This window comes from Rhinatrema bivittatum, chromosome 5 (assembly GCF_901001135.1).
Source record: "Rhinatrema bivittatum chromosome 5, aRhiBiv1.1, whole genome shotgun sequence".
Lineage (NCBI taxonomy): Eukaryota > Metazoa > Chordata > Amphibia > Gymnophiona > Rhinatrematidae > Rhinatrema > Rhinatrema bivittatum.
Genome location: NC_042619.1, coordinates 327,447,178 through 327,474,348, shown reverse-complemented (window position 1 = coordinate 327,474,348; position 27,171 = coordinate 327,447,178). Strand labels below are relative to the sequence as shown.

At 46.4% G+C, this 27,171-nt stretch overlaps 1 long non-coding RNA gene across 1 annotated transcript in view; it reads right to left on the bottom strand.

Moving 5' to 3' along the window:
* LOC115091692 overlaps nucleotides 1-27,171 on the bottom strand; it is a 156,969-nt gene that overhangs the window by 2,238 nt on the left and 127,560 nt on the right. The window contains exon 3 of the long non-coding RNA XR_003856797.1: nucleotides 1,980-2,164. This is a non-coding gene — a long non-coding RNA (uncharacterized LOC115091692). The remainder of the gene's footprint in view (nucleotides 1-1,979; nucleotides 2,165-27,171) is intronic.

The following is a 27,171-nucleotide window of genomic DNA, read 5'->3' as shown; positions in this document are numbered from 1 at the left end:
TTTGGATCAGGTCCTTCCCCTAGCAGTAGGATCATGTCACATCTGAGTTAGCCCTTAAAGGTGCAGTAGTTAGAAGGTCTAGAATCACTAGCAGTTTATCATCCCCTGCACCTTTAAAAAGGCTAACTTGAACAGGGAAACAACACTGCTCTTGGGAGAGTGCTGTAGATTTGAGGCCATCATTCTGTTTACTTTTGGCATGTAATTAACCCCCTCCTCTCTGCACCTTAAAAGTACAGGAATGCCTGGTGTGTGTGGAAGACTATTTTCAGATTTGCACTGTAGCAGCCTGAGAGATTGACACTAGAATGAAGTATCTGCCAAAACCACAGAAGACGAGTGAGAGACAGCTAGTGTAAGGAAAGAGCAAAAAGACAGATGATACAGAGTGTTCCTTGAAATGAAAGAGTTTTGTAGCCACTGCTATAAAGATCCACAAAGGATGGGGTAAGGGATGGAGGCAAAGTTGGGGGGGGGGGAGGGGGGGCTAGCACAGTGGTTCCCACTTTAGGCTTCACAAAATATTCAATTCTGGCTATACCCCTAAACCACAAGCATAGCAACATAGTATTGTCAGCAGAAAAGGACCAAATGGTCCATCCAGTTTGCCAATAAGCTTCCCATGGCAGCAACTGCCACTCCCTACAGGTTACTGCCATATGTCTGGTAAGGGTAGTAAGTGCTGCTCTGTGAGGTTATGCCCATGCCTTATATTAAGGATAATCTAGTGTTCTGTTGCACCCAGGGGGTTACTGTGGCAACTCTCACATTTGGCATTGTTGATTTTAATGGAACTGCAGTAAGTTGCTGCAAATACCCCTGACATAGTTGCAGAATGACTAAATGTTGTGGCCAGCCTTAAACTGCCTGCACTGTAAATGCAAAACCAAGCATTCATCAAAATAACAAAATTACTGCAACATTTTTGCGTGGTGAGCAGCATTCCTGATAATTCAATGTTGCTTGAATGTTCTTTGCTTTTGGACTTGGCCATAGAAGCTTTATCCCCAATATCAGTATATCAGTACCCTAGACCATAAAGATTAGGGCCCAGCATTGGCTGTTTTAAGAATTCAATTCCCTTTTTTCACCACAAATGCATACTCTGCTAACACACCACAAGTAACCAAAAGTGAAGCAAAACTGCATAATAAACAGTTCACGTTCAGTCCAATAGATACAGAAGAGACAAAAAAGTCCCTTCTTGTCATAATCTATGCAAGCTCCTCGCTCTCATCATAGCACTAACAAAGTCAGTCCTGGAAAAGCCTTACATCTATATTTTTCTGAGAGGGTGGGGTTTTTCAAGCAATACTTTATATTTATTTATTTAGTAATTTAAAGTTTTTTGTATACAGACATTCGTTAAGAAAACATCACATCGGTTTCCATGGAACAAGAAATATATATATATATTATATATATATATATATATATATATATATATATATATATATATATATATATATATATATATATATATATATATATAATGTGGTCTTTGAAGTGCATGGAAAATAGTGTGTATAAATTGTGCATCACAAATTATAACACACAAACTACTTTAAGTTATGATGCACCACTAAAATTTGGTGCAAACTTTTCACATTTCAGTACATGTACCCCAAAGTAATGAACTAGAATACTTTATACCTCACAGAGCAATTCAAAGACAGAGTACTAAGGATCTTATTTTGAAAATAATTTTGCCATGGAAGAAGAATGTTGGAAACTCTTCTGAGATCACAGTTTTAAGGATGTGAAGTTTTTATCCAGATTTCATGCAAAAAAGTAACTCATTTTCAATTTGCCAATCTGTCTTCTCTTTTGATCTTTGCTTTATCATGGAGTATGCTTGACAGCAAGTAAGTTGCATTGTCCTGTGATTCAAGGGTTGCAAGCAAGTAGAACAAGTATGTTGCAGTATCCTGTAATTCAAAGGTTAGTAAAAAAAAAAAAAAAAAAGGAAAAATGTGTACCTGGGTAACTTGAGTGCACTACAGTTTAGCAAATCAGGCCCCTAGGTCATAATAAACATTCCGTGTTCTGCTGTTTATAAGCTCCTTATGTAGATGATAACATCAGGTAGACACCTTGGTGCAATAAGGGGCTTGTAATTAACTGAAAAAATCCTGTTATTCAATCCAAGTTCCTCTTTATAGCTCTGGGTCACAGAAAGAAAAGATGAGCCATTAGAAGAAGATACATGCTTACCTCTGTAAAAATAGTGCTGAATAGTCAATTTGCATAACTATAATTATAAGTGTATTTCTGACTTTCAAACAACACATAACAGCATATTTCATTTACTTCTATAAAAAAAGCTTGAATGCATCACAATATTACTGTATAACCATATACATACATTTAGTCATGTTAAAGTCTGACTGACTATATTTATATTTATTCATTTAAAAAAAACACTGCTTTAGAGTGACCTCGTGGATCTATCATGCAGAGCTGGCAGTTGGAAATAGTCAAATGCTCTGGTTTCCTGCTGCACCCAGTGGGTTACTGTGGCAACTCTTGCGATTGGCTTCGTTGACTTTAATGGAACTGCAGCAAGTCGCTGCAATAACCCATGACATATTTGCAGGATGACCAAATGTTGTGGCCAGCCTTAAACTGCCTGCACTACAAATGAATAAGAATCAAGGAATTCAGAATTATAACTGCTTGGGTAACCATAACACAGAAACATCTTGCACAGTAATTACATCACAAATACTTCTGTTGTATTACTACATTGTTGCGAGCGTGGAGCTGTAGTCACTTCCTCAAGAGGGATTGTGAGCCCTTGGGCCACGGCACGGCTCAGAGAAGAGCCCCAAGACACACACACCGTGGAAGATGAGCGTGTTCAGGCATGGGCTGGAGCAGGAACAAGGCTGCACCAGGATCAAGACATGGAATATCAGGAACTGGAACAAGGCAGGTTCTGCCCTCCACTGGAACTGCACTCAACGGTGAGACCCAGCAATGCAATGCTGGTCTCGATAGCCCTTCCAGACCAGAAGCTTGGAAACGACAAGTGTGTGAGGCCAGACGGAGGCTGAGGGCAGGATCAGGATGTGACATGGAACTCAGGAACTTGGAAGACTCAGACGAAGACGAGGACATGGAAGACTCAGACGAGGGCTCGAGGAACTTGGAAGACTCGGACAAGGTTTCAGGATACTTGGAAGACTCGGAGGAGGATTCAGGATACTTGGAAGATTCAGACAGGCACTGCCCCTCAGGGTGCCGAACACAGCCCCCCTTGGGCTGGTCGTGGATCACCCTGTCCCACTGCATGCCCTACACAACAGGAAGAGACAACGCAGATAGCGGGACAAGCTATCTTTGTTCTCATTCCTAAAAATCTTTCAAGCCTCTTATCTTCTCCCAGTTCCTCCTCCCCTGTTTTATTGTAGCTTTTTTTGCTTCTTGTCACCTGTTAAATGTTCTAGGTTATCACCCCCTTGTTTCCTGTAAACCGGCATGATGTGATCCTATCATGAATGCCGGTATAAAAAAGCTCTAAATAAATAAATAATAAAATAAGCTCAGGATGGAAGGGAATCTGGGCAGCACAGGAAAAGGATACAGCCGGAATGGGGCTCCAATGACCAAGAACAGGAACTGGATCAAATACAGATTTATCCTCAGGATGGTCATCTGGAGGCAGAATCCGATGGGTGAGGCTAGATAGGAATACCTGGAGCCAAGAACTGGAGAAACCGGGACATCAGGGTGCAGGAACTGGAGTACTGGAACATCGGGAACATAGAACAACAGACCAAGGAACATCAGGAACATGGAGCATAAGGAACATCAGGACATGGGACAGGTGAAGAAGGAGCTCCGACAAGGAACAAGACCAGGAACATCAGTCGAAGAAGAGCAGGAACATCTAATGAAGAGCCATCTAGACAAGAGAAGACCATGGAGGACTTTACTGGAGAAGTAAAACATGGATGACCATGGATCCAATTCGAAGGCCCCAAGGATATGGAAGAGGCCGCTTTTATAGGGCTGGTGAAGAAGCAGGCTGATGAGGTCATCCAGTGGGGCCACAAGGCTTTTCCCGCCACTAGTCCTTTAAATATTGTGAGGAGGCACACACGCCTAGAGGCCTGGTAGATTGATAAAGTCTGCAGCGGCACCAGGACCGTGTAGAGGAACATTGGCGGTGGCTTCCTAGCCACATGAAGGTGGAAAGACAGCGGCTCCTGGGTATCCAGGCCGCATAGGAGTGGCCAACAGCAGAGGCTTCTCAACCGCATGAGGTGGAGTCCACGGTGGCGTCACTCCCACCACAAAGAAGAAGAAAGAAGAGTGGCTTCCATGCCACGAAGAACGGCGGTGGCACCTCCTGCTGTGTAGCATGGTGTCGGCAGCGGCCAGGCTGCATTAGCGCGGCAGAGGCAGTCTGGGATGGCAGCGGCATGATGGTCCAGGCCTCACAAGAGCAAGGTCCGGCGGCAGCAGTAGCAGCATAGGGCCGGTGGAGGAAGTCTGCCGGACCAGGGCAAGGTGAGAGGCTGCTCGAGGGATGGGCTCCACGAGCTGCATCGTAACAGCACCCCTTCCTCAAAGACCCCTCTTCAGTCTCTTCTATACAGCTGAAGACAAGAAGGCATATCATTATATCAGCTGGGGAACTTGGGGGTCCAAACACAAGATCTCCAAAATGCTTGGAAGGAGCTGAAGCGATGAGGCATTGGACATACTACAGACTAGACCAGACCTGGGCAAGGGGCGGCCCGCGGGCCTAATCCAGCCCGCCTACTGTCTGTGACCGGCCCGCCCACTGCTGAGAGCAGACGGAGAATGAGGCACGCTGCCTTCCCTTGCAGAGGCAAGCCTTGCCCAGCACCGGCCAATCGGGCAGCGTGCCTTCGCTCGAGTTTCTTTCCTACATAAAAGAAAAGCAGGAAGCTTGTACCGTCACAGTTCCGCCTTTCGTGGTCCTTTATCTCAGGGGTCCCCAACCACCGGTCCGCGGACCAGGACCGGGCCGTGGGAGTTTTTTGCCGGTCCGCGGCGCCGCCAAGCACTGGCAGGTGTGTCGCGCGCTCCCGGTCTCTCCCGCTGCCGTTGCCGCAGGGCTGTCAGCACGTTCAAGCCCAGTGGGAATGGCAGCGGTGCTAGAAGAAGCTGTGGCACCCGCGGCTGGCCTTTTCTTCTTCTCGAGCCTGCCCCCCCCCCCCTCCCGTGACCCAGAACAGGAAGTGATACGCGGTGTGCGGGAAGGAGAAAGAGCCGCGTGATAAAGTAGCAGCGGCGGCTGCAGCATCGGTCCCCGAGCAATTGAAGCAGCTGGTAATCGAGAAAGGAGTCAGCAGCATGAGCCTACCGCGGCCAATGGGATTCTACTTTCTTGGCCTGCGGGGGCTGGAGGAGGAGGCTGCTGCAGCTACCATTTGTGCTCAGGGTAGGGGGGGGGGGGAGAGGAAGTGAGTGAGAGAAAGAGAAGAGAAGCAGCCAGCCAGCCTGTGTGTGTGATTGACTGGTCAGAGAGCTGATGTGTGTGTGTATGTGAGAGACAATGAAAGTGATTGCTCAGGGAGATGACTGATGTGTATGTGAGAGTGTGAGACAGTCAGGGAGGTGACTGATGTGTGTGTGTGTGTGTGTGTGTGTGTGTGTAAGAAAAAGCATGGAAGTGAGAAGTCTGGGTATGTGGGAAAGCATGGGCATAAGAAGCCTGGTGTTGTGGGGGTGAAAGAAAGCATGGGAGTGAGAAACCTGGGTGAGTGTGCATGCATGAGAGAGAGGGAGACTGCTTGGTAAGGTGACGGTGTGTATGAGAGAAAAAGACTGGTGTGTGTGAATGTGAGAGAATGTGATTCAGGGAATGAGAAGCCTGTGCACGTGGAGAGTGAGCATGGAAATGAGAGAGACTGGTGTGTGTGTGTGTGTAACAGAGAGAAAGTGATTATGGGAATGAGAAGCCTGAGCATGGGAGTGAGAAACCTGGGTGTGTGTGAGACACAGCATGGAGGGAGAAGCCTGTATATCTGAAAGAGAACATGGGAGTGGGAAGCCTGTGTGTGTGTGTATGCATGAGTGAGATCAGGTGACTGGTGTGTGTGTGTGTGAGAGAGAGAAATAAAGTGATTATGGGAATGAGAAGCCTGTGCATGTGAAGAGTGAGCATGGGAGTGAGAAACCTGGGTGTGCGTGAGACACATCATGGGAGGGAAAAGCCTGTATATCTGAAAGAGAACATGGGAGTGAGAGACTGGTGAGTGTGTGTGTGTGTGTGAGAGAGAGAAATAAAGTGATTATGGGAATGAGAAGCCTGTGCATGTGGAGAGAACAAGCATGGGAGTGAGAGACTGGTGAGTGTGTGTGTGTGTGTGTGTGTGTGTGTGTGTGAGAGAGAGAGAGACAGAGAAAGTGATTATGAGAGTGAGAAGCCCATATATGTAAGTAGAACACGGGAGTGGGAAGCCTGTAGGGATGTGCAGAGCAAAAGTTTATGTTCATAAGTCCATAAGACGAAAGGGGGTCCCATTTGCGGTCAATATGGATATATGGAGAATTCCATAAGTTGAGTCTATGTCCATACGTGCAAATAAAAATTTAAACCCCTCACCCTCCTTAATCCCCCCCCCCAAGACTTACCAAAACTCCCTGGTGGTACAGCAGGGAGTCAGGACGCCATTTCTGAACTCCTTTGCGAGGAGCACATGACGTCGGCGTCACGTCGGAGTGACGCGGCGTCACGTGATTCCCCGTGCGATCGCTCCGGGACCCTCGTTGCACCCAAAAGGAACTTTTGGCCAGCTTGGGGGGGTCAGGAGGCCTCGTTGCACCCAAAAGTTCCTTTTGGGTGCAACGAGGGTCCCGGAGCGATCGCACAGGGAATCACGTGACGCTGCGTCACTCCGACGTGACGCCGACGTCACGTGCTCCTCGCAAAGGAGTTCAGAAATGGCGTCCTGGCTCCCTGCTGTACCACCTGGGAGTTTTGTAAGTCTTGGGGGGGGGGATTAAGGAGGGTGAGGGGTTTAAATTTTTATTTAGGATCAACAATCGCAATTTCCAACTTATTCAACATAACTATGTTGAATAAGTTGGAAATCCGATCGTTTTCGCCTCATCACTTTTTTAAGTTAAAAAAATAAAATAAGTTGCGTTTTACATTTAAGTTCAAAACGAATGCACACCCCTAGAAGCCTGTGTGTGTGTGTATGGCATGAGAGAAACTGTTCAGGAAGGTGACTGGTGTGTGTGTGCCAAAGACTGTTTGGGAGATGATTGGTGTGTGAGAGACAGAAACTGGTCTTGGGGGCATGACTGGTATGGTGTGGTATGAGAGACATGGGCACTAAGGAAGAGGACCATAAGTATAGAGCTTAGCTTCTACTGCTGCTTCTGGTGTGTGCCACGGCCTGCAGGGAAGGGGAACATAAGAACATAAGAACATAAGAAATTTCCATGCTGGGACAGACCAAGGGTCCATCAAGCCCAGCATCCTGTTTCCAACAGAGGCCAAAAACCAGGCCACAAGAACCTGGCAATTACCCAAACACTAAGAAGAACCCATGCTACTGATGCAATTAATAGCAGTGGCTATTCCCTAAGTATAATTGATTAATAGCCATTAATGGACTTCTCCTCCAAGAACTTATCCAAACCTTTTTTGAACCCAGCTACACTAACTACCTTCTCTGGCTACAAATTCCAGAGCTTTATTGTGCGTTGAGTGAAAAAGAATTTTCTCCGATTAGTCTTAAATGTGTTACTTGCTAACTTCATGGAATGCCCCCTAGTCCTTCTATTATTCGAAAGTGTAAATAACCGAGTCACATCTACTCGTTCAAGACCTCTCATGATCTTAAAGACCTCTATCATATCCCCCCTCAGCCGTCTCTTCTCCAAGCTGAACAGCCCTAACCTCTTCAGCCTTTCCTCATAGGGGAGCTGTTCCATCCCCTTTATCATTTTGGTTGCCCTTCTCTGTACTTTCTCCATCACAACTATATCTTTTTTGAGATGCGGCGACCAGAATTGTACACAGTATTCAAGGTGCGGTCTCAACATGGAGCGATACAGAGGCATTATGACATTTTCCGTTCTAGTAACCATTCCCTTCCTAATAATTCCTAACATTCTATTTGCTTTTTTGACTGCTGGAGCACACTGAGCTGACGATTTTAAAGTATTATCCACTATGATGCCTAGATCTTTTTCCTGGGTGGTAGCTCCTAATATGGAACCTAACATCGTGCAACTATAGCAAGGGTTATTTTTCCCTATGTGCAACACCTTGCACTTGTCCACATTAAATTTCATCTGCCATTTGGATGCCCAATCTTCCAGTCTTGCAAGGTCCTCCTGTAATGTATCACAGTCTGCCTGTGATTTAACTACTCTGAATAATTTTGTATCATCCGCAAATTTGATAACCCTCACTCGTCGTATTCCTTTCCAGATCATTTATATATATATATATATATATATATATATATATATATATATATATATATATATATATATATATATATATATATATTGAAAAGCACCGGTCCCAATACAGATCCCTGAGGTACTCCACTGTTTACCCTTTTCCACTGAGAATATTGACCATTTAATCCTACTCTCTGTTTCCTGAGTAGGAGAGCTGCTGGAGGGGGTAAGTAAATGTGGCTTTTTAATTTTATTTTTCTTGACTGCCATTTTAATTGTGTGATGTCTGCTTTTTTGAAATATTTTATTGGTGTTTGGAGAATGTTTAATAGTTTTTATGAGTTTTTAATTGTTGGATGTTATTCTGTTCATAGCTGTTTTGAAACATTTATTCTGCTTATTAGTATAGTTTTACAATTATTTCTGTGTGGGGATCTATAGCTGCTTGCTAGCTCTGTTTTCCTAATAAGAGGTGTATTGGTTTTTAGGACCTGATTTAATATTTGTAGTGTTAGTCCGGCCCTCTAAAACCATCCCAATTTCTCATGCGGCCCCATGGGAAAATTAATTGCCCACCCCGGGACTAGACACAGACACAATGAAACTCAGAAGAAGGCATGACCCAGATTGACTGAAGGTACAGATGTAATAGTAGCATTTTGAAGTATTAGTCCAATTCTTGGTTCTTGTTTAGTCGAGACGGAAGTGAGGAACACATAAGCATCATCTTCATGCTGTTAGCAATGGCAAAGGTAATAGATTAGGGCATCATTGCTAAATTCTTAGATGTGAAGGTGGTATACCAGGAGAGTGCGCAGGCAAACTTGCAGATTACCACTTGCTCTTAGGTAGGCATTGGTACAAGGAGCACCAGGTAGAACTAGGAAACCTAGCATTGCTCAGAAGGTGGAACGCTGATCCTGAAGACATATTTTTTTACCTCTTGATAGTACACAGACTTGAGGTTGACAAGTGAAATGAAGCTCAGGATTACCAATCCCAGACTTTTGCAAAGCAAGTGGTAGACGGGAATAGTCCCTTTTTGTAAGGTCAAGGAGGGAATTGTACTTTAGGTATTGCTGCGCTGGAAGTGGACCCTTAGCCTGGTGCAGGATTGGTACAGCCTTCCGGTTGGACCCGGAGAGCGCCTGCCACCAGAAGGAGACAGAGGCTAGCTGGAGTTTTACCAATAGCAACCCGGTGTTCCCTCAAGTTGAGCCCTTGGTTACCCGTGCCACCTGGTCTTAGGAGGCCCTCGCAGGGTCTCCTAGAGAGAAAGTTCAAGGGTGTGCCCACCATGAACAAGGGTGCGTGGTCGGTGTGCAGATAGGACAGTCCAGAGGTTGCAGGAGGCCAGAAGAGAGTGTCCGAGTGTATCAAGAGTAGTCAGAGTTCCAGGCAGGGGTCAGGTCAGGCAGCAATCAAGAATAGTCGGAATTCCAGGCAGAGGACAGGTCAGGCAGCAATGAAGAGTAGCCGGAGTTCCAGGCAGAGGTGAGTACCATGAGATCAATCCGAAAGGTACTACCAGGAATGGAGAGACAAAGGAACAGGAGACGCTGGAACAGGAGACACAGGAGACGCTGGAACAGGAGACACTGGAACAGAAGACTGGAACAGGGACACAAGAACAAGACACTGGAACACAGGACAGCAAATTAGAGACACCAGAGTGTACGACCCGATTACCAAGGCCCAGAGCTAGGGGCCGGGCAGAGGTATATATTCCTTCCATGAGTAACATCAGAATCAGGCGCTGCCCGAGGTCTTCCTGCGCATGTCTCTTTAAATTAAGCAGAGCTCTGCCTGTGCATGCTAGGTGGGCGGGGCTGATGCCGAGGAGGACGCCGAGCACCGGCATGAGGACAGCCGCGATGCCAAAGGCTGTGAGGGAGGTGGGGATGCCCATGGAGGACATGGTCGGATAGAGCAGGAACTCGAGGCAGCGCTGGTAGAGGGTCGTGCCAGGGAAGCAGGCTCAGTCGCAGAGCCAATGCAGCCGGGAAGCACAACAGGTATAAGCCGCAAGTTAACACAGGCTCCCATACAGCAGTGAATCTGTTCCTTGAAGGAGCTGGATAATCAATAGATGTAAGTGCTCAACTTTACACAGGATATTGTTTCCTTGTAAGGAGTCTCCCAGAATGGTTTGGTAGGTGAAAAATCCCTCAGGCTCGAATCAGACGATCTGCTTGAAGATTGGTGGTAAGGCTCAGGGAGGTAAAGCTTAAGAACAGCGAAGGATTCCAACTAATGTCACTGATGCTCTTCCACTTTCATAGATGGATTATAAGTGCAGCTGATGGCAGAAATCCTTGCAGGGACAGTTTTTATAAATGGTAAAACACAACTTGAGAAACTGGCAAGATTTTTACTTTTCTTGAATAGCAGTCCTCTTCTTCAGAAATGAATCTCCGGGGTTTAAGATTGGTGGTCAGCTCCCAGAAGTACAGAGGATACAGTACTGAAGGAGAAGATGGCAGCAACAGCTCTCAAGGATCCATGGTTAGTTGTGTAGAATCCAGAGTATAGTTCCAAAGAGAAGGCATACTCAGATGGATTTACAGCAGAAGATCTATGCAGGCTTATCAGGCAAGACAGAAGGTAGCAATTAAAGTCCTTTACCTGGCAGCAAAAACAGTGCTGGGAAACAGATGAAACGGACAAATCAGGATCTCCCTATCCTGATTCTATCAGCTCAGAAAAGCTGTGAGAAGGACACTGGATGATGACAGCTGCAAGCTATGGATTCAGGACAACTCACCACATTGGTATTATGGAGAAGAGATAACAAGATGCCATCTCAGGAAACTTGGAATGGGATCAGAGGCTGGAATCACTACTTGAGCAGAGCAGAATCAGGATCTTGGCTGTAGATGGTCCCTTGGCAAGAACCAGAGCTTTGTAAAGCAGGAACTGGATTGAAACTGTTGGATGGAGCCAGGCTTAGGGTGCAGGTGCCTCCTGTGGGTCGTTCAAACCCAAGGACCTGGAGTTGCTGTGGAATGTGTAGCTTACAAGAGTATATGCCACCTAAAGATCGAGGGTGCTCAGTGGAGGAACAAGAAGACTTGCGATGGCTACAAGTGTGGAAACCTAAGTGCAGGTGCCTCCTGCAGGTCGTATGGAACCCAGGAAGAAATGCAGGTATCTCTGTGGATTGAACAGAGATAGACCCTGGAACAATAATAGGCGCCTCCTGCAGGTCGAGAGGAGTTCCAGGACCAGACTGAACTTGAAGGGGATCTGGATACAGGTGCCTCCTATGGGTCACGAAAAAATCCAAACACCAACATGAAAAAGAAAAACAATTGTTAGCTAGGAACAGGAATCAAAAGTCCAGGAAACTTGGGCAAAAATTCTTGACAAGGAACAAGGTATCAAGGCTGACCAGGAAAAACATGGGCCGTTCACAAGAACACCCCAATCAAGCTCATGGCCTTTGAATCCTGTTGCAAGCATGGAGGTGCGGTCACTTGCTCAAGAGAGATTGTGAGCCCTTGCTTCACTGTGTGGCTCTGGGAAGAGCCCTATGACACACATTGTGGGAGGTGAGAGTGTTCAGGCACGGGCTGGAGCAGGAACAAGCTGGACCAGGATCAAGACATGGAACATCAGGAACTGGAACAAGGCACACTCAGCCCTCCAATGGACCAGCACGCACTGGTGAGACCCAGCAATGCAATACTGGTCTCAAGACTAGCCCTCCGACCACTCAGAAGCCCTTCCGGACCAGCCGCTTGGGAACAAGTGCATAAGGCCAGACTGAGGCTGAGGGCAGTAACAGGATGAGACATGGAACTCAGGAACTTGGAAGACTCAGACGAGGACTTGAGGAACTAGGGAGACTCAGACCAGCATATGTGGAACTTGGAAGACTCAGATGAGGGCTTGAGGAACTTTGAAGATTCAGACAGGGACTACTCCTCAGGGCACTCTACACAGCCCCCCTTGGGCTGGTCGCAGACCTTCCTGTCCCACTGTGCGCCCTACACAACCTGAAGAGGCTAGTCATGGACCATGCAGAGAGTGGGACAAGCGCAGGACTGAAACTCAGGATGAACGGGAATCTGGGCAGCACAGGAAAAGGATCCAGCCGGAATAGGGCTCCAATGACCGGGAACAGGAACTGGATCAAATACTGATTTACGCTCAGGATAGTCATCTGGAGGCAGAATAAGGCAGGGGGCATAGACAGGAATATCCAAAGCCAGGAACTGGAGAAACCAGGACATCAGGGCACAGGAACTGGAGTATTGGAACATTGGGAACATGGAACACCAGACCAAGGAACATCAGGAACGTGGAGCTTAAGGAACATCAGGACATGGAACAGGTGACAGATAGCCATCTAGACAAGAGAAGACCATGGAGGACCTTGACCAGAGAAGAGAAGCATGGACGACCATGGATCCAATTCAAAGGCCCTGAGGAAATGGAAGAGAGCCCTTTTATAGGGCTGGTGAAGGAGCAGGCTGATGAGGTCATCTGGTGGGGCCGCAAGGCTTTCCCCGCCTCTGGCCCTTTAAATATTGTGATGAGGTGCACGTGCCTAGAGGCCCAGGAGGTGGAGGTAGTCGGCAGCGGCACCAGGATTGCGGAGGAACATGAATATGGAAAGGCATCGGCTCTCAGGTATCTGGGCCACGTAGGAGCGGCTGACAGCAGTGGCTTCCCAGCTGCATGAGGCGGAGTCCCAGCAGCGGCACTTCTGTCGTGAAGAGGAAGAGAGAAGAGCGGCTTCCATGCTGGGAAGAATGGCAGCATCCTCTCCTGCTGTGTAGCATGGCGTTGGCAGCAGCCAGGCCGTTAGCATGGCAGTGGCGGACAGGGGTGGCAGCGGCGCACGGTCCAGGCCATGAAAGAGCAAGGTCCGGTAGCAGCTGTGGCGGCATCAGGCCTGTGGAGGAAGTCAGCCAGACCGGGGCAAAGTAAGAGGCTGCTCGCGCAATGGGCTCTGCGAGCAGCCTCGTAACATACATAAAATGCAGGTTACAAGAATTCAAGAATACAAGAATTCAAGAACTTGTATATCATCCCATATCTCCTCCATCATTCATCTTCCTTGCCTTGCTTTATTCCCTGTGCTTTTTATTCCTGTTTCTTTGTTTTCCTAAGGTCCCTTCCCCCCCCAACTCTTTCACTCCTATACCTTTACCTTCCATTGGTTTTTTCCCCGTAGCCTTCATGTTTGCTACCTTCTAGCCTAACTGTATATTTCATTCTTCTATCCTTCTACTTTTATCTCACATGCATCTCTCCCCCTGGAGGATTCTGGAATCTTCCACAGGCTTATCTGGGGCCAATAACTCATTATAATATGCAGGGTTCTGATGACAGAATAATCTGTGGTATTTTAAATACCTTACATTGTCCCTGTGTTAGACCATTTACCATAGAGTAACATCCTTAAAGTCCTTAGTAAATAACTTCCTTAAGATTGTAAGTCTTCTCGGGAGAGGCAAATGTCTATAATTTGTAAATGTAATCTGCACTGAAATGCTGCCAAAGGTGGAATAAATGCATTTCTATAATGATACTGTATTACCTTAAAAACATAAGATATGCTATTCTAGGTCAGACCAAGGTCCTTCGAACCCAACATCTTGTCTTCGACAGTGACCAGTTTGAGTCACAAGAACCAGGTATATCCCAAAAAACTAGATCCCCTTCATGTTGCTCAGCCCCAGGGATGGGCAAAGACTTTCCCATGTCAGCCGAGCTACTAACTGTCCATGGACTTTTCCTCTTAGAACTTTTCCAAACCTCTTTTAAACCTTGCAAAGCTAGTAACCTTGATCATGTGCTCTGGCAACAATTCCATATCTTCATTCTGTGCTGAGTGAGAAATACTTTCTATGATTGGTTTTAAATCTGCCGGTTGTTAGTTTCATGGAGTGTCCCTTGGTTTTTATTTTACTTTCGAGGATAAATAACAATTCCCTCTTTGCCTGTTCCACCCCAGTCAAGATTTTGTAAATCCCTGTCAAACTACCTTTGTGTCTTTTTTTCATAAAGTAGCCATTCCATCTGTTTTATCCTTTTTGGTACCCTTCTCTGTACCTCTTCTAGTTCTGATATTTCTTTTTTTTGAGATGGAGCGACCAGAACTGCACACAATGCTCAAACGGCTGAATTTTAAGAGGCCCGTGCGAACAAAAACCGAGGGATGCATGTCTGACTGGGCCCTGCTCGCACCGAGCACATTTTCTAAAGGACCCGGCCATGCGTATAACCCCCAATACATGCAGAAGTGCTAGGCCTAAAGAAAGGGGCGGGCCGGGGCAGGGAGGGACAGGATGGAGGGGGCAGGCCAGGACAACTCCGTTAGATGCTGTCCTAGGAAAGGGCATGCCAGCAGCCAGCTGGCGCTCGGAGTCTACTTCTACTCCAAAAGAGCAGTATGGTAAAAAAATTTAAAAAAATCTAATAGATAGGGGTTAGAGGTCAGGGAGGAAAGGGGAAAAGGTAGGAATGTTAGGCAGGGGGATAGGGAAGTTCCCTCCCAGTCCGCTCCTTAATTGCCATTCCTCTCTGACCCCTTTGTTTCTTCAGTTTATCTCTACCATTTTGCCATCTTTCCTGTTGTCCATACAAGTAAAGTACTCATAGGAATCTTGAAATGCCAATGGTCACTGCATGAACATCATACTCATGCACTTTGGGGTTGATTTAAAAAACTGCGCTGATGTCCATGTGCACATAGTTCCCGGTGCGCGCACATGAGCGCAGCTATTTTGTAACATGCACGCATCAGCATACTCATGTTGTAGAATAGAATTCCAGTTCCCTCCCAGTCCGCTCCTTAATTGGAGCGGACTGGGAGGGAACTGGGGAAGGCCTACTCGCGTTGCTGCTCATTGCCTTTTAGAATTCACCCCCCCTGCGCATGCCAGTCCCGACATGCCCACACATGCGCATGTGGATTTTAAAATCTGGCACGCATGTGTGCACGGAAATTCTATTCTACAACATGAGCGCGCTTTGTAATTTGGGTAACTCTCTCTCAGATACTCATGCCCTCTCTCTTCCTCTTAGAGAGATTTGTGTGTATATGTGCCTGTGAGAGCTTTTATATGACACATAGGCTTTCATAGTAATGCATGCTCACATAGGCTCACAAACACAAGATCTCACACACAGGAACACACACAAGCAGACTTCTAATCTCTCTCTGTCACATAGGGGCACAAACAAGCAGGATCCCAATCACACTCTCTCAGGCACACACAAAAGCAGGCTCCCAATCTCTCTCACATAGGCACACACACAATCAGGCTCAGAGAGATGTTACCCAGGTAGAGAGTCCATCAAGTTAGGTTGAGAGAACATTGCACAAATCGCATCTTTGGGTGAGATTCCTCACTCCGAAGGTCATCAAATCTTCACAAGAGTGCACTGTTCTGTTCATACGTCACACTCTGAATTTCAAAGGGGCCCCTAACTCCTACACTAATATCTAAACCTCACCTCAAGTAGCTAGGTGGACCTCTTATTAGGGATGTGAATCGTTTTTTAACGATTAAAATTATCGTCCGATAATTTTAATATCGTCTTAAATCGTTATAGAACACAATACAATAGAAATTCTAACGATTTATTGTTAAAAATCGTTAAATCGTGTTAGTGCGCACTAACAGGAGTTAGTGCGCACTAACTGAAAATGATACAAATTGACACTTTCCAGGTCAGTAAAGGTCAGTTAAGAATGAATATGTGTTCCTATTGGCTGGCTGCCCTCTTATCTATTGATGTTAACCAGGTTCCCACTGAGGTAATGGTTGGGGGGAGGGGAAAAGGAAATGGAATCTCAGGAACACTAACAGAAAATGATACAAATTATTGACACTTTCCAGGTCAGTAAAGGTCAGTTAGGAATGAATATGTATTCCTATTGGCTGGCTGCCCTCTTATCTATTGATGTTACCAAGGTTCCAACTGAGGTGATGGTTGGGGGATGGGAAATGGAAACTGTTGGTGGTTGACAAAAAAAGTAATGTGCTCAGTCAATATGACTAGAACCTGTGCCCTATTCCTGATACCAGGGGTGTTGTGATCTTCCTGCACTCAGTGCCCTATCCCTGATACCAGTCTGAGACAGCTCCCTCCCTGCATTACTAGTGAGAGGCTGGCTTCACAGACAGGGGGGAGCTGCCTGACCCTCACTCCTGACTTCCCCCATGTCCCAGCCAGTGAATGGTGTGTGGGTGAAGGGGGGGGGGGGGGGCGGAGGATGGTGAAGTCTGAGACAGCTCCCTCCCTGCATTACTAGTGAGAGGCTGGCTTCACAGACAGGGGGGAGCTGCCTGACCCTCAGTCCTCCGAGGTATTGTGATCTTCCTGCACACTGTGCCCTATCCCTGATACCAGGGGTGTTGTGATCTTCCTGCATGCAGTGCCCTATCCCTATTAATACCAGGAGTGTTGTGATCTTCCTGCACGCAGTGCCCTATCCCTAATACCAGGGGTGTTGTGATCTTCCTGCATGCAGTGCCCTATCCCTGATACCGGGATGTGTGCAAGAAGATCACAACACCCCCGGTATCAGGTATAGGGCACTGTGTGCAGGAAGATCACAACACCCCTGGTGCCAGGGTTAGGGCACTGTGTGCAGGAAGATCACAACACTCCTGGTATTAATAGGGATAGGGCACTGTGTGCAGGAAGATCACAACACCCCTGGTGCCAGGGTTAGGGCACTGTGTGCAGGAAGATCACAACACTCCTGGTATTAATAGGGATAGGGCACTGTGTACATGAAGATCACAACACCCCTGGTGCCAGGGTTAGGGCACTGTGTGCAAGAAGATCACAACACTCCTGGTATTAATAGGGATAGGGCACTGTGTGCAGGAAGATCACAACACCCCTGGTGTCAGGGTTAGGGCACTGTGTGCAGGAAGATCACAACACTCCTGGTATTAATAGGGATAGGGCACTATGTGCAGGAAGATCACAATACCCCTGGAGCCAGGGTTAGGGCACTGTGTGCAGGAAGATCACAACACTCCTGGTATTAATAAGGATAGGGCACTGTGTACATGAAGATCACAACACCCCTGGTGCCAGGGTTAGGGCACTGTGTGCAGGAAGATCACAACACTCCTGGTATTAATAGGGATAGGGCACTGTGTGCAGGAAGATCACAACACCCCTGGTGCCAGGGTTAGGGCACTGTGCGCAGGAAGATCACAACACTCCTGGTATTAATAGGGATAGGGCACTGTGTACATGAAGATCACAACACCCCTGGTGCCAGGGTTAGGGCACTGTGTGCAAGAAGATCACAACACTCCTGGTATTAATAGGGATAGGGCACTGTGTGCAGGAAGATCACAACACCCCTGGTGTCAGGGTTAGGGCACTGTGTGCAGGAAGATCACAACACTCCTGGTATTAATAGGGATAGGGCACTGTGTGCAGGAAGATCACAATACCCCTGGTATCAGGGTTAGGGCACTGTGTGCAGGAAGATGACAACACTCCTGGTATTAATAGGGATAGGGCACTGTGTGCAGGAAGATCACAATACCCCTGGTATCAGGGTTAGGGCACTGTGTGCAGGAAGATGACAACACTCCTGGTATTAATAGGGATAGGGCACTGTGTGCAGGAAGATCACAACACCCCTGGTGTCAGGGTTAGGGCACTGTGTGCAGGAAGATCACAACACTCCTGGTATTAATAGGGATAGGGCACTGTGTGCAGGAAGATCACAACACCCCTGGTGCCAGGGTTAGGGCACTGTGTGCAGGAAGATCACAACACTCCTGGTATTAATAGGGATAGGGCACTGTGTGCAGGAAGATCACAACACCCCTGGTATCAGGGTTAGGGCACAAGTTCTAGTCACATTGACTGATCACATTACTTGTTTTGTCAAGCTACCAACTGTTTCCATTTCCCATCCCCCATATACTGTCAGTGGGAACCTTGGTAACATGAATAAATAAGAGGGCAGCCAATAGGAATACATATTCATTCCTAAACTGACCTTAACTGACCTGAAAAGTGTCAAATTGTATCATTTTCAGTTAGTGCGCACTAACTCCCAGTTAGTGCGCACTAATCGGAAAAAATGATTTTTAACGATTTTTTAACTAAAAAATCGTGCCTAACACGATTTCCTTGCCCTGCCACACGATTTCTATCGTTAAGACGATATGGAACACGATTCACATCCCTACCTCTTATAGAGGTATAAATACCTACCTAGTATGAGGGCCTTATAGCTAGTCTCTCTCTCTCTCTATCTCTCTCTCTCTCTCTCCTAGCAGCTTAAAATGCTATTTGCAAAAACATCGCAAAGTGTGATAAAGCCATATCACATGGCTTAACACAAATGAAAAAGGTGTAATTAAAATCCACATTAACGCTGTGCAATCTGGCTTCACAAATTGCAAAGCCAGCTCATTTGGCCAGAAATCCCACCCCAAACTCCTCCCCTTTTCCTAATTTGCATCACACCATGCATTATAGTGTTTTTGCATGTGTTAAAGGTGCTTTTCGCATGTGAAAACGCCATATAGAACTTTGATAAATGACCCCCCCTTAATATTCTAAATAAGTATTGCTCCAGATATATAAGCAGGTCAGAAGGTATTATTCCTGTTTATAACATATATTCATCAGAAACTGGATCACTCTATTTTTGTCAGCACAGTTCATCATTTGCTAAACAGTTCTTTTTTATCTTAAATTTAAAAAGCCTACTTATTTCTTCATGTAACATTGCACCATTAGATGTACTATTATGAATCTCATCCATTTCAGAACACCTTTCCTCTCCACAGTTGGCTAAAATACATCTAAGAACTAAACTAAATCTCAACAATATATCTTCGTTAATTTATGGCCACTATTATTATTTAAGTATACATTAAGGACTTGGGAAAAATGTGAACTATCATATTAATCTTTGCAATGAGTTATCTACGTGCATTTGCTAATGTGCATGGTCTCTGGGAATAGTTACTTTTAAACCATCTTCATTTACAGCTGTATAGATTTTACTTGTCCATTAAAATTCCAAACATTTCTGGCTGACGTAATGGCTAGAGTAATGGACTAGGAACCAGAAGATCTGGATTCTAATGTTGCATCTACTATACCTATTGTGACCCTGGACAAGTCTCTCTTGTTTCCATTGCCTTACAAACCGACTTATGTACTAAGCATTTTCCTAAATGGGAGAAAACCTTTAGTTCTTCTGATTCTTAGATTGTAAACTTTCTAGGGCATCTCTCATTGTACCTATATATAATTTGTTATAAAACAACCTAGTTTATTGGCCTCTACAAATGCTGAAATAAAAATAATAGAGGAAGACCACAAGCCGAAATCTTGAACAAATTTATAGCTAATATACAGACTCACATACATAAATCATGAAACTGTAAAGATTTGTAACTTCCATAGATTTTACAAACTGCAAAGCAAATTAAAGAATTTCCAACCATCTTATAGCTGAAACTATGCACAAAGTGATTGCATTATCCAGAATGGTAGCCAGTGAATCTGGTAACAAATGTTATCACATTTTTGAAGAGGATGATTAGAAATTCACAAGAGGAAGTAAAAAGTATTTCAGCTGTGCATTACAGTGCCTAGTGAGTGGTTAAAACATATTTTCATTTCATTTTATATGTAAGGAGGGTCCAAAACAGTCCTTTACTAATAGGCCTCAGAATCTCATCAGACTTGAGAGTGAGACCATAGTAGAAGAGGAGTAGTGGAAGAGGTTTGATTCTCCCCAGTTGTTCAAGGGTCTTTGAAGTCTCTCTGGCTAAGACAAAAGTTCTGGAGAGTGGTTTAAACAAGGGGAAAGGAATGCCTGTCCTACCAGGAGTCCAAGGTTAAGTGTCCAAGCCTTCAACAATAGGGAAGACTTGCCTTTGCGTCCAAGAGTGATTTCTGAGATTTGCTGAGGAGGCAAGAAAGTGGTCTCTAAGAATAGGGGATTTAAGCTCAATCCTCCTTATTCTGTCTCAAAGGGATTTCTTCAGAGGCTAGAGAAAGATAATTTTCTTGTGTGAGAATCAGAAGGATCACTGCTAACCAGGGAAAAGGTCCCAAGAGTTGCTGTCTGAAAAAACTAAGGAATCAGCCAGAGACTCATCTTCTTTTGTCTATTGGAAGAGAGAAAGAGAACTGCATTCAGAGGAACTGTGAGATGCCCAGAGAGAATATGCCTTACCTAGAATACCTACCTGCAAGGTTTTTCTTCCTTATTATTGACTGTGATTTATTGGCTTAATTTTTCTGTACTGATTGTGCACTAAGAGGTGAATTTTAAAAGTCCAGCATGCGCACTAATTAGGCGATGTGCAAATAAGTTGGGCTTGAGTGTGCCAAGTGAATTTTAAAAGCCACTGAGATATGCGTGTATCTTCTGCAGTGCGCACATCTCCAAAGTTTTCAAAAAGGGGTAGGGAATGGATGTTTAAGGTATGAACCAGATTTGTGCATGTAAATACTGACATGACCCAGCATGCACCGAGGTGCCCTTCCACTTAACTTTGCTTCTGCTATGGATGATGTGTAAGTTAAAAATTAAAGCAAACTAGGCAGATCTGTGGGGTTTTAAAGGTCAAGGCTAACTGGGGGGAGTGAGGGCTATTAAACTAGGGGGTGTGGAGGAAACTCTTAAGTGGGTGAACTGGGGATGAACTAGCAAAAATGGGAATGGCGTCAGCATACACCCCTTGTAAAATCCCCAAGTTTACACAGTAGAAGCAGGATTTGTACACATATGTGCATGCAGACAGGCTGTTTTATTACATGCACACTTATGTTATAAAATGGGCACATTCCTGTGCATGCTGATTTGAAAATTACCATCCCTTTCTTAGTGTACCTGTTGTAGATGAAGAATTTGTTTTCCTGCAACCAAATTTTGTTGCGCGCCCCAACTGCGTCCGGCCTGCGCACCTCTCTGGCGTCTCTGCAGGTCCCAGGTCGGCCTCCCCAGTAGCAACCACGAGCACTCCCAGGCCTCAGCGTCCTGCGGCGGTGGTCACCGGGCCTTCCACTGCGCATCAGGCCTCACGCCGGAGCTCGGTGTCGCCCATGGCATTGGCCACGCCCCTACACACATGCACGCGTGGACCGCCCGGCCTCTTGTAGGGCCAGGGGCGGGTCTTAGCTCCGCAGCATGCCCTGATTGAAGGAACTACTTAAGGAAGTCTCTGCCTGCACTTCCTTGCCTTGGCAATCGGGTCAGCGCTGTATTGCGTGCTAGATTGTCACTGCGTTCTAAGCCTTGTTCCAATCTCTTTCCAGTCTTGTTCCAGTCTCGTTCCAGTCTCGTTCCAGCCTCGTTCCAGGATCCTACTATTCCAACCTTGTTCCTGCATCCTACTGTTCCAGCCTTGTTCCAGGATCTTTCCGTTCCTGCATCTGTCTGTTCGTTTCCCCAGGTAGTACCTTCGGACTGTCTCTTGGTACTGACCTTGGCCTGTTCCTCGACCTTCCTGTCTGCTGCCTGCATCCTGACCTCTGCCTGCCTTGTGATCTCATCTGACCTCCGTAGCCTGCCTTGCGAGACTACTCCTCGGACTAGCCCTCGGATTCTGACCCCTGCCTGATTGACTTTGTCTCTTGATTCTGGCTCTGTCCCTTGCCTTGTTATCGCCTATGCTGTTCTGGTCTTCCTTGCTCCATCTGAACCTCAATCTCAAATCCGACCACACTTTGCTGTCTGTGGGCTCACCTGTCTACTAGGCATGTGCATTCGGATTGACCGCATATGTAAAACGCAACTCATATTTTTTTTTTAACTTAAAAAAAAGATGAGGCGTATACGAGCAGATTTCCGACATATTGAACATAGATATGTCGGATACGGCGAATCGCCATGCGCGCGCTTTCTCGCCACCATTACCTGCGACTCGAGCTCAGGAGCCCCGGATTACCTGAAAATGGCGGCGCCCCTGCGGTAACCATGCCAACCTGTCTGACCCTGTCCTGTGAGTCTCAGTGACTCACAGGAAAGGGTGGGACAGGTCGGCATGGATACCGGAACGCAGCGAATCTGCGTTCACCTTTTCAGAGAAGCACTGAATGCAGCGAATCGCGCTGTCATTCGTGCTTCTCTGAGGATTTCCTGACGAGCCAGCACTATAAAAGCAGCAGCAGCACGAGGACTGACGGACATTGTCAGCGATTCAGTGGGGAGGTGGGATCGGGATCGTGCAGGGTGGGCTTAGGCAGGCTGAGGCAGAGAAGATAGCAGAACCAGATTTGATAGACAACACAGAACAGAACCAGATTTGATAGACAACACAGAACAGATTCTTTGTTAGGGAAAAAAAAAAAAAAAGAACATTGTTATTGAGTGAGTCTGTACATTTTATCCTGGGCAGTGCAAGGCAGGGCTGGCAGTACTCTGCCTCATATTTGCTATTTTTAAACAGACTTAAAAGCATTCTCCTTGAGTGGTTCAGTGCTGGGTGGGCACTGGGCAGCAGTTCCAGGGCTGGGAGTACTCTGCCTCATATCTACTTTAGTTCTATGTGCACTGCAGTGCACACAGACAGACACATTCCGTGCATTGCCAGGCAGGCAGTGAGGCAGTGGGCATTGTAAACAGAGTGAACATTGCCCTTCAGCGAGTCTGTTAAATTTGCTATTTCTAAACAGACTTAACCGCATTGTCCTTGACTGGTTCAGTGCTGGGTGAGCAGTGCCAGGGCTGGCACTGGCAGTACTCTGCCTCATATCTACTGAAAAGGAAGCTTGTTCTCTGTGCACTCACTGCACACACACAGACAGACACATTCCGTGCATTGCCAGGCAGGCAGTGAGGCAGTGGGCATTGTAAACAGAGTGAACATTGCCCTTCAGCGAGTCTGTTAAATTTGCTATTTCTAAACAGACTTAACCGCATTGTTCTTGACTGGTTCAGTGCTGGGTGGGCAGTGCCAGGGCTGGCACTGGCAGTACTCTGCCTCATATCTACTGAAAAGGAAGCTTGTTCTCTGTGCACTCACTGCACACACACAGACAGACACATTCCGTGCATTGCCAGGCAGGCAGTGAGGCAGTGGGCATTGTAAACAGAGTGAACATTGCCCTTCAGCGAGTCTGTTAAATTTGCTATTTCTAAACAGACTTAACCGCATTGTCCTTGACTGGTTCAGTGCTGGGTGAGCAGTGCCAGGGCTGGCACTGGCAGTACTCTGCCTCATATCTACTGAAAAGGAAGCTTGTTCTCTGTGCACTCACTGCACACACACAGACAGACACATTCCGTGCATTGCCAGGCAGGCAGTGAGGCAGTGGGCATTGTAAACAGAGTGAACATTGCCCTTCAGCGAGTCTGTTAAATTTGCTATTTCTAAACAGACTTAACCGCATTGTCCTTGACTGGTTCAGTGCTGGGTGGGCAGTGCCAGGGCTGGCACTGGCAGTACTCTGCCTCATATCTACTGAAAAGGAGGCTTGTTCTCTGTGCACTCACTGCACACACACAGACAGACACATTCCGTGCATTGCCAGGCAGGCAGTGAGGCAGTGGGCATTGTAAACAGAGTGAACATTGCCCTTCAGCGAGTCTGTTAAATTTGCTATTTCTAAACAGACTTAACCGCATTGTCCTTGACTGGTTCAGTGCTGGGTGGGCAGTGCCAGGGCTGGCACTGGCAGTACTCTGCCTCATATCTACTGAAAAGGAAGCTTGTTCTCTGTGCACTCACTGCACACACACAGACAGACACATTCCGTGCATTGCCAGGCAGGCAGTGAGGCAGTGGGCATTGTAAACAGAGTGAACATTGCCCTTCAGCGAGTCTGTTTAATTTGCTATTTCTAAACAGACTGAGCATTGTCGTTGAGTGGGTCTGTTAAATTCTGTTATTTTAAACAGACAGAGCATTCATCTTGAGTGGGTCTGTTCATTTTGTTATTTTAAACAGACTGAACATTATTATTGTGGGACAGTGGGCAGTGTTACCACTAGTACTCCTTGACATTAAATCCATAATGTCAGGGAAAGAGAGATGCAAGCGACTTTGTGGGAATGGCAGCGGAGGCACCGCAAAAGACACCAGTGCAACACCACCAGTACAGCTAAAAAGGCAACTGTCGCAATCAAACGTCTTTGTAGGGGATGGCAGTTCCATGGCAAAAAAAAAGAAATCAGACCATGAAACTTTGCAATCGCCACCACGTGTTTCTGGCCCTGTAGTTTTGGAGGAGAGTGAAGAGGAGGCAGAGTCTAGCCAGACAAAAGTTACACACCCAAGAGCAGCCAGGGGACATAAGTGTCCTGCAAAAATTCACGCTGACAAGGTAGCGCTGGCACTGTTAGCTTCTGATTCAGAAGAAGAATCTTCTTGGATGGGATTCTCATCAGAAACGGAAGATGTAATACCTGAGGAATCTTCGGTAGAATTGTCACTTACTCCTGTTTTAGCCTCCACCTCCAGAATTCTGCAGCCAGGGAGACATTCCACTGATATCGAGGAGGAGGAAGAGCTGTCAGAAGGGAGACAGAGGGTGACTGTTGCCCCCGCTGGCATTGCTTCGCCGGGTGCAGTGGGTGCACCACCCACACCCAGTAGTACCTCAACTCCAGTGCCACCATCCACCCCCAGGGCGGGAAAGAGAGGAGGATCACAAAAGAAATCTGCAATCTGGGCACATTTTAAAGTGACAGAAGACCCGCGTTATGCTCGGTGTAATTACTGTGCCAGGGATATTAGCAGAGGCAAGCAACTGGGACATCTGTCAAATTTTGGCATGGAGTATCATATTAAGAGGCAACACCCAACAAGATTACTGCCATCTGGGGATGGTAGCATTTTCCGTCAGGGGACCCCTTCCCCTTCCAACCAGGGTGCAGTGGTAGGAAAGCAGCAGAGTCAGCCCACGCCCTCATACCCTTCTAGCAGTCAGGCGGCAGGCCAGAAACCCACTGACATGTGGCAGAAGCGACAATGCACCATGGAGGAAATGGGGTGGAGTGCGGTAACGCTATCCCGGGGTAGGAGGCAGGCAGCCGCAAAAGTAGTAACCAGGAGCATTGGGGAAATGATTGCCCTTGATGACCAGCCCCTGCAGTTAGTGGAGAATGTGGGTTTCAAACGTTTCTTGAAGGTCGTACTTCCAAATTACAAAGTCCCCTCCAGAACCACATTTAGTAGAAAGGTCATCCCCAGCCTGTACAAGCACTGTGTCAGTCGCGTGCAAGCACTGCTAGGTAAGGCAGACGGAAGAGTGCATTTCACCTGCGATATCTGGACCGCCATGAATGCTGCACACTCTTACCTATCTCTGACAGCACACTGGTGGGACATGGCAGAGGCAGGGGCAGCCAGCAGCTCTATTACTGAACAAGCATCAGGGTGGAGGTGGGCTTTACTGAACATCCACCTGACGGACCATTCCCATACCGCTGCCAATATTCTAGCATGCATCAAAAAGATGCTGGCGAACTGGAAAGTACACCAGCGAGACAGTAAAACGCGGGCAGGCTTTTTTGTCACAGACAACGGTGCAAACATGGTTAAGGCAATAAGCGATGGGCGGTTTAAGAACATCCGATGTTTTGCACACACTCTGCATCTGGTAGTGAAGTCAGGTTTGGGCTTGGAGTCCAAGGACAAGGAGACTGAATACCTGCGTAGGTTAATACACAAGTGCAGGAACATAGCAGCACACTTCCACAGAAGTGTCAGGGCGGGGCAGGTTCTCCGAGAAAAGCAGACTGATTTGGATATGCCTGAGAAGCGTCTCATTCAAGACGTTCCCACCCGGTGGAATTCCACCTTTATGATGCTGGAGAGGTTATTGGAGCTGCAGACACCCCTTCATGAACTTTCTGGTACAATAGACATAGGTGTACAGAATCCCCTAGGGCAGTGGTTCTCAACCTTTCTAATGCCGTGACCCCGAAATACAGTTCCTCATGTTGCGGCGAGGGCGGGGTGAGGGTGGGGCTTTGGTCATATGGGGGCGGGGTTATGGATGGGGTTGGATTTTAGTGCATACTTATTTATTATGACATTTATAAACAGAACCACCATTCCTCATAAAACAATAAAATTAAGAAACATAAAGCATCAGTTATAATAGTAAAACCATACTAATAAAAGAATATTTTAAAATTACTGATAAATAGAATTTCTATTAATTAAAATCATATACATTTTTATAATTTCCCAAACACTAATAAAATATTTCAAAACAGCACATATATCAAATAACACACAATAATTAAAACTAATAAGGATTTTAAAAAGCCCCTGCTGTCCATACATGGGAGCTCTTGATTTCCAGTCACCCTGATATTGTCGAGGATTAGGAGGTTATCCTCTCTCTCTCACACATACTCTCACATGTCCATTCTCTCTCACACATACACTGTCACATACATACACATTCATGCTCTTATACCCACCATAACCTCTCGCTCTCACAGACACTGATACACTCTCAGGGTGTAAGACACTCTCCCCCCCCCCCCCCCACTCACACATACTCTTACTCCCCTGGATTTTCTCATACACACTCATGCTCTCACTCTTACTGGCTCCCTCACAACCTCAGAGCCTCTCAGATAAAACTCTATGCAGCAGAAATAATGCTGAATGTTGAGAATTGTGTTATGCAGACTAATCTGGAAAATGCACTAATTTCTACATGAGTCATAATGAATCAGTCCTCAGCTGCAGGCTTCAATTGATTATCCTGGCTCCCTTTAATTTAATGTTTGCCAAATATAGTTCATGTGTAACAGCAATCCTAATTCTCCACCAGATCAAGGTGATT